Genomic DNA, 9,204 nt, shown 5'->3' with positions numbered 1-9,204 from the left:
CTCTGCCAACACTACCCTGCAGTATATGGCTATTAAATATTGAGTTTAAACTTCTTCTTTTTTTATGTTATGAGAAAAAGACCACAGAAGGAAATGTCAAATCAACAATCAATTATACAATCTATCTATCTATCTATCTATCTATCTATCTATCTATCTATCTATCTATCTATCTATCTATCTATCTATCTATCTATCTATCTATCTATCTATCTATCTATCTATCTATCTATCTATCTATCTATCATCCGTCTGTACCTTTAAAACAAATAATTTGCAAATCTAATCTCAATTAAGTGACTGCAGGATAATCTAATATGATATTTCTGTTAAAAATACAATTTCCAAATCAGAGAGGAAACTTCAGACTCTTCTTCAAAAAGATCAGTAACCTCTCTTTTAGACCCAAGAGGCTTTCAAGCAATGTTAAGAATTGAAATGCTGAGCTTGAGAGATAAGGTCAATAAGGTTACGAAGATAAGGTCAAAACTAAAACTACAGAGGCAGGGCATGTTTTAAAGAAGAGAACTGCTCTGAAACGCTGTCTGCTAGCAGTCATCAGTCTCATTAAGTGTGATTCAGGCTCAGCATGCTTTGCATGCAAATCTTGCTTCGGATATTTCTACCAAAAGACTTGGAACGAGAATGATTTGAGCATATTCTTGAGAGATCAAATAATGTCCTTTGGCAGCAGATTCTAGCTTGAATGCAATGACGCAATGCGCTATAGATAGACGCTAGCATCCGTTCCTTGCGAAACTACCGTTTCCACATCCTCCGCATTGCTGGTGTGAGGAGTCATACACCTTTAGCGCAAAGTCTCTACAACTATCAAAACAGGGGGCCGTTATGTTTGGAGGATATGCAGGAGCCCTCATCGGTGCATTTCGAATTCAATTTAGCGATAGAAGATTGACTGAGGGTTTCTCCCCCCTCTTCTTTTAAAAAGGGCTTCTTTTTTCCAAAGCTCGTTTCTTTTGAATAACGTGGCACAGCATTTATCCCTGTCCTTCACATATCCTCGGCTCTGTAGTCTGCTGCTGCCTTTGACGCTGCTTATGTGTCCTTAGGAATAAAAAGAAGGTGGGGGTGGGGGTGGGGAAAGAAAATAAAATGAGCTATTGTTTTCCTTCGATTCCGGGCAACAGTTCAGATATGGCAAGGGCACCGAGCCAAGCGCTCCGCATCAGACGTCGCTAGCGACGCAAGACAAAAACCCACAGCAAAATACACATTTGTAGGCGTCTTACACCAGGTTGTGGCTATACGAGACTCCTCTTTTTGCAGGGTTCAGGGGTGTTCTTGGGGGTTGAGAAGGAAGGTGGGGGAACGGAGGTGCTGCTGCGGACCTCAGCGAGGACAACCAATCTCCTCATTCAAGCCTGCCTCCACACAGCTCATATTGTCAGTTTGCCAGTTTAAAGGAACCTTGAGCAGCATCAAAGATCTTTTCAAAGCCTTAATCCTAATAGGTCGTGGTTTGTTCTGTCACATCAAAGACTCGAGCGAGGGAGGTACAGAGGGGAAGAATGCGCCGGGTGGGGGAGCTGGCAAACGATTCTTATGGGGAAGATTGGCAGAGGATTTGCGGCACGGCGTGCACTAAAATCTGAAATATCGGCCATGGAAAGCCTGCTGTAATAGATATGAAATGGGCCTTCTCAACACCATGAAAGGCTGACATTTGCTGAAAGATTGTCACGAGAAGCCCTTTTATTCCCTGCCATCTATCAAGCGTTTGTACTGCCACCTTGTCCATACTGGAAATTCGCAAGTGTCACTCTCTGCGGCATGTACCGGATTGGTCATTTCCAATGCACACACACACACACACCACACACACCGATGACTGCCGAATCTTCAGCTCGAGAACTCTCCGGTCGAAACCCGAGGAAATAAATATGTTATCTTGTACGCGAGTGCATGTGCGCACACGTGTGTTTACTTCTCACCTCTTGACACTTTAATCTGTAGTTCAGTGTCTCATGCATTCGCACCGATACAATCGTCTTACATAAAACCTCTTCCTGTGAACCAACATGACATAAGTGCTTCGTTAATTAGCCGTCTGTGGGAAAGCAGGGTATCGATTTTCTGTCGGCACATAAGAAAAGAGGCCCTTTGTTTTCACGATAGCGGTGATAAACCGTGCCTTTCACCGACAAGAAGATACTAATAAAACAAACCTAAAAAAGGACGTATATCACCAAACTCAGTCGGAGATGTGGAGGAAAGGAACGATAATGATGATGCTGAGATCTCTAGCATTTTGAGTCAACATAAAGAAATAATTCACTGAAGTGACTGCTTTTTTTTTTTTTAACTGAGAGAAGCTAAACTCTGAAGTTTCAGAGCACTGGTTGGTTGTGTGTGTTGTTTTGTGATGATGGTCTGTCTGAAATCCCACTGGTGCTTGTTATTTCACACCCCTGTGGTTGCAAGTTTGACAACAATCCCTTAAAAACTAGCAATAAAACTTACTGGGGTAACAAGGTTAATCTGAGTCTGAAAAGACTGTTGTTCTTAGCCATCCAAATAGGTCCCTAAAGAGCCACTTAAATCTTTAGGTTTTTGTTGACTTGGACCAAGAAAATATGGGAAGCCAAATTGGATAATGGTGTTGCACAATGATACAAAAATAATCTGATGAAAATAATAAATGCCATAAATTAGTGATCATTTTTGCATCCACATCATTTCCCAATTAAGCTCTAGATTCCTTGAGGCTTTATTCTGAAAAAAGATTCACATGCTTCACACCTAATATTCTTGTGTGATGAGCATATTCCGAATAAACAAAGAATTGCATGTTTTCCCTCCGCTATTTTCATGCCTTTGGTGTTTATTAATTCTTTTAATAATTCTGCACAGTGCTGTGATTAACTCAATAATTGTCATTCATGTCCTTGACAATGAGGAAAATGTAGGTCATGGGACTATAACGGTGCTTTCAGTCATCTGCACCAAATTGTGTTCATTTCTTTAAAAAAAAAAATCTCACTAACAATCCTCAGTTGCTCGCTTTCATTTGGACGTGCATGTTTAAATGAATATCCCGATGCAGCGGATATTCCGAAACCCAAAACTAATCCAATTAATACAAGCACATGCCAGCTGTCTTGTACAATAGGTGTTCTAGAAGTCAGAGTATTGGATTGATCTGGTTAATGTGATTACATAATCCATATTCTAATATTAGTCGTAGTTTGGTTGTACATGAAATTCTTCCATGTAACGCACACTGGAAAATAAATAGTGTAGAAAAAGATTTCCCTCTGAAGTTGCTAGTAAATTGCACAAACAATTACAAAGAAATGGAAGTGAAATTAGTCAAAGTAGTATTTTCCTGTAAAACATACTCCACTAATCTGTTTTATTTACTTGTTAAACTTTATTTACAGTGAACGCAAGTAAGAGAGGAAACAACATTCATTAATGGATTGTAAATACTGATGGTGTAAATACTACTCTGTTCTCAGCCGTTGAAGCCACCAGGATCGCATACGTGCACGGGTCAGATGGACACAGCAGGCATTAGTATTCAAACTGCCAGTGCACCAATCAGTGGTGGAGGAACGGTGTGGAGGATCGGGGGGTGAAGAGGTAGCGGGAAGTGATTGTGTTACAAATTCAAGATGGCACCAGAGCAGTGATGATGAAACCGGGTGGAATCACTCGGAAGCCTTCATGGATAGATTTCTTATAGCAAATCAGAGCTGCTGATTTCTGTTTGTGTGTGTAAGTTTATTAACAAAATGCATGTGCACACATTATGATGGTTGTTTTGTGTGTCTGACTGAATCAATCCCACCACATGTTGAGTTGTTAAAAAGCACACAATAAAGAAGATGAAAACTTGACTGATAACTGCCTCATTTCGAAGGACATTGAATTTCAAGCAGTCTCATTGAAAACTACAATCTGTTTGTCAGATGAACACTGCTATTTGAAATGCGAGGCTGCTAGTCTGTTATTTTCTGAGATGAATAAATGAAGAGAGGAATTACTTCCCAGTTTAACTGATGTACGGTTCAAACCTTTAAAAGCTAAGCTATGGTCACAGGGCAGGTAATGTTACGTTTAACCAAACTCAATTATGACAGAGATGTTTTGGATCACACATCTACTATCTTGTTTCCAAAGTGTCTGATGACAAATTTAATTGGAATCAGATTATAGAGTAAGAAAACTGAAAATCTATTTGCTGTAGAGTTTTTATTACACATTCAACACAGAGACCCCTGCCATGCATATGACCAAAAACACCTTCTCTCCATTATAAGAATTCCCCTCTCTAATGCTTATTAATTTCACAGTAGATTATCTTCTCAGATACATCTTGTGTTTTGGGACAGAGCTTAATTAATTGTGTGCTTGGCTTTATAAGTAGGCACATAGAATTAGGTTGAACTGAAGTATTAATGAATGAATTTTAATTACAGTTTTAAGTCATTTTTAATGTAGCCTTCCTTATCTGTGCCATCAAATCCATAATAATAACCAGAAGTGCATCCTTTCAAATTTTACAATACACGTATATAGCAAATAAATAAACTACAAATGTATTGTTGTATTGGGATATAGCTTTGATTAAAGATGTCCAACGTGTTAGGATGATATGATCAGCAAACTGAAACAGAACTTAAATGTCGTCGTATTGCAGCTGTTTTTTTAAATAAATGAAACGTATTGAAAATGCCCTCTGGAGGACAAGCGAATGTCTGAAAAAATATGAAGGAATAATATTAGGCTACATGAGGGTGAAAAGTTATACATTTAAGTGTATATATTGTTTGAGGTAGCCTATTTATTCGATTGCACATTATTTAGGCCTATTATTTTTATTATTTAATTTACTTTTTGCTCTGATTAGACTGGTTTAGCTACACTGCGTTGGTAACGGACCTAACTCATTCGAGATAAAGCAAAAACAGTAGTGAATATATTTTATAGGAATGCATATAGCCTAGGCCTAATTCTCTGCGAGTTCAAGTATAAGCTGTCGTTGCTGTTCTCTTTCATCATCTCGTGTTTGAGATCCACCTATGGGAAGGGCATCCGTACCTGACTTCTGCAGAAGCATCCAATTGCACCAAGTCTGGCTAGACAGACAGAAGCGCGCAGCCATTGCCAGGTAAGGTCCCTCCCCCTTACCTGAGGGCATATAACGCCTGCAAGCACTGCTATTCTCCAGTTAACATTCGCTTCCCGCGATCTCTGAACTTACACAGTTCGGTTGGATTTACTGCACATTTGCGTGTCTTCAGGAGGACATATCGCCTGATCAGCCTCCGCCAGACGTGACAGTCGTGTGTTCAACCTGATTAACGTTAGCTGTGTTCTGCATTCTGAGCCGTCCGCGCTCTTACTTTTCTCGCCTGCTTCCTCTTCCACGGCTGCCCGCCATGGATTTTTCTGAGTTTTTCTCCGGTATGTCGCTGTCTAAATCTGCCGCTTCTCCGGGGAAGAGCCTATCACGGGCCTGCCCGGCCGCGTGCGGGGCGCTGATTGCCTCTAAGGACTTTCTGCGTAGTCTGCTTGTGCCTCAAACACGCTCAAGAAGCCTTGGAGAACGTGGAGAATTTCAGTCAGTATACCTTTTGCTGCCCAAGAAGCTTTTGTGACGCCGTCTTAAAGTCGCAGATACCCAGTGCGCCGAGCTCGGACTTTCTGACTCAGAGGGGGGACACGGTGACGACGACGCACTACCGGGGGCCTCCCGGGGCGCTACTTCACTTAATTGGGCTGACCAGCCCAATCCTGCGTTCCCCCGAAGACGACATCTTAGCAGGCAACCTGCTAACACGGCCCTTCTTGGGGTCTCAGAGGACGAGGAGGCCATCCCGCCCTCTGGCGTTCCCCAGGCCTACGCCCCCGTGCCCTTGCCTCAGTCCATCCTCCTGGAAGTGTGTGAGCGAGTGGCCGCTCGCCTCAACATTGAGTGGCCAGCTCCACACAGTGCCACCGACCAGGAAAGGGACATTTACGTCTGAAAAGTGCTGGGACCTCCTCCCGGTCCGAGGAAACAACTCTTCCCCGTCCTTCCAGCATGCGCAAAGCACATGAGGCACAACTGGAGCGACCCGCTCGATCCCAAGCACAGTCTCACGGGCCTTGAGGTGAAGGATATGGCGGCTCTTGGCATGGGTGACCCCCCCGCTATCGAGCCGTCCGGTTTTCTGCCTCTCACCAGGCGCTTACAAGTCCTCGGCCTTGGCTGTCAGGGCCCTGAACGTCTCTTCCTTCTCTCTGCTTACCAGGCGGAGATCTTTGACGAATTAGGGCAACAGCTGGAAAAGGGAACCCCTTCTCTACCATTGTGGAAGTAGATTCTTACGGTTAACGACCTCGTCCTCCGTAATGCTCGTCAGGCCGTCCAAGCATGCTTCCCTGTGTTCACATCGGAGGTGTTAGAGTTGTCCACTTTTCACCCTCCGCCTTTTTCCTCATCGGAGGATCAGAGGCTGAATGCTCTGCATTCCATCCGTGCCTTACAGACATATATGACCAGGACCAGTGTTTTCCGGAAGAGCGACCAGCTCTTTGTTTCATGGGCGACCCCTCACAGAGGGAGTCCCATATCTAAGCAACGCCTCTCACATTGGCTTGTGGATGCTATAGCTTTGGCATATGAATCTAAGGGAGTGCAGCCCCCAGGGGACATCAGAGCTCATTCCACGAGGGGTTTAGCCGCCTCTTGGGCTTTGTTTAGGGGAGTGTCACTGCAGGACATCTGCTCCGCTGCCAGTTGGGCTTCTCCTCATACCTTTGTGCGTTATTACCGGCTGGATGTCACCAGAATCTTGGTAGCACATTCTGTTTTAGGGGCAACCCCATTGGAAGTAAAGAATAGGGGGTGAATGGGCCGGCAGGCCATGGACATTCCTGTCACCAAGCATGCATTTACATTCTTTCCCGGGTGTATATATATATATACACATATATGTGTTGCTGGGGTTGTTATTGTTTGTGTGCCACATACATGTTTCATGTCCTGCATGTGTACAGCAGGTATGTGTGTGCATTAGGATTGCAGGTTCATGATTATGGGACGTGTCAGGCACTGCCTTCCTGGGGTGACCGTCCTTCTCTGGCTTACAGAACCTCACTGTGAGTGTATTGGGCAATCGGGGAGCTGTCCATGTCTCTCCCATAGGTAGATCTCGAACACGAGATGATGAAAGAGAACAATAGGTTACTATCGTAACCCCGGTTCTCTGAAACATCGAGTGGAGAGATCCACCAACTTTGCCCCGCTTGCCGCACGAGAAGCGAATATACTTACTAGAGAATAGCAGCGCTTGCAGACGTTATATGCCCTCAGGTAAGGGGGAGGGACCTTACCTGGCATTGGCTGCATGCTCCTGTCTGTCTAGCCAGACTTGGTGCAATTGGATGCTTCTGCAGAAGTCAGGTACGGATGCCCTTCCCATAGGTGGATCTCTCCACTCGATGTTTCAGAGAACCGGGGTTACAATAGTAACCTATTGTTACTGCGGTTTATTCCACACCCAGGCCTAATAAATGTGCGAGACTAAAGTCAGTCAGCATCAATGCACGCATTTACTTTAAGTCCAGGAGTTTGACTCTGTCTGAAGAATCGTTCACAAGCAGGTAGTCCTACATTTAGGAATAATATATCCCCGCGCTGTCCTTTAATCTTAATAGGATACGTTTACTTTAAACAACACTTTGATTCACATCAAGGAGAAAACATAACCACACAAAGACAAAAGTCAAGTATTTGCAATACTTGTGTCTAGCCAGACTTGGTGCAATTGGATGCTTCTGCAGAGGTCAGGTACGGATGCCCTTCCCATAGGTGGATCTCTCAACTCGATGTTTCAGAGAACCGGGGTTATGATAGTAACCTATTGTTACACCGGTTTATTCCACACCCAGGCCTAATAAATGTGTGAGACTAAAGTCAGTCAGCATCAACGCACGCATTTACTTTAAGTCCAGGAATATTTCTCTGTCTGAAGAATCGTTCACAAGCAGGTAGTCCTACATTTAGGAATAATATAGCCACGCTGTCCTTTAATCTTAATCGGATACGTTTACTTTTAACGACACTTTGATTCACATCAAGGAGAAAACATAACCACACAAAGACAAAAGTCAAGTATTTGCAAGCTCTTCATGTGAATTTAGTAGAGACAAGTGCTTTCAAGCCTTCCATTAATGTGTTTTGTAAAGCTGAAGCAGTGTTTTTTTCATGGAGTCATCTCGCCACCCTGTGGCCTCATTTCCCAGACATCCTGCAAGTATAGGAGCCTAGAGTGACAGATATAAGGGTATATAAAGGTAACAGACTTAGATCTACCACTCTATACTTACACTATGTCTGTGAAATGTTGTGCCTCACGTATTAGGCAACTAACAAATTTACATTTGCTCATTTTGTAACGCATTCTACAACTCTACAGCGATCTGTTGCTCATTCAAATATAGCAAACCTCTTCTTAAGCTTGCATACTATTCTAGTTGTCTCTTTGACAAACTGCTTTTGCTCCTCTTTTGTTGTCGCCTTGTAAAAGCGTTTGCTAAATGCATAACTGTAAAATGCATAACATTTTTTTTTTTTTTGGTTAACAGGTTAAATAGCCTAGAAGTTAGACAGACAGTTGTGATTGAACATTATGAACACTAAACAATTCCAACAATTGTTCCAAAACAATTTTGAATGTTTACTTTTTAATCGTTTTATTCTAACAGTTTGAATATGCGTTATTTCAGGTGTCTCAAAGACGCCATCTGCTGTCTGTCTTTATCAGTGCACGTGACAGAAGTAGCCGAAACTTTAATTAATTGTTAACTTATATTGTAATCAATTTTAATGTGGACTCTGATTTTTCTGTAAAGCTGCTTTGAAACGATGTGTATTCTGAAAAGCACTATACAAATAAATGTGAACTGAATTGAATTGAATTGAAGTAATTCTGAAAAATGGTGTTGTCTGGTTTAATTCAGACAAATAAAACTGCATGCATATTCTCATCACCCATTCTCTACAATATCACGTCTGAATTAGAAGGTATAGGTCACATCAGTGAAGGGGACATTTAAAGGGATAGTTCGCCCAAAAATAACAATTCTGTCATTAGTTACTCACTTTCAAGTTCTTCTAAACCTGTGTGAGTTTTCTTCTTCTGCTGAACACAAAAGAAGATATTGGTAACCAGACAGTTTCTGGTCCTCATT

The sequence above is a fragment of the Rutilus rutilus genome (assembly GCF_951802725.1).
Source record: "Rutilus rutilus genome assembly, chromosome: 21".
Classification (NCBI taxonomy): Eukaryota; Metazoa; Chordata; class Actinopteri; order Cypriniformes; family Leuciscidae; genus Rutilus; species Rutilus rutilus.
This window is presented reverse-complemented; position numbering follows the sequence as displayed.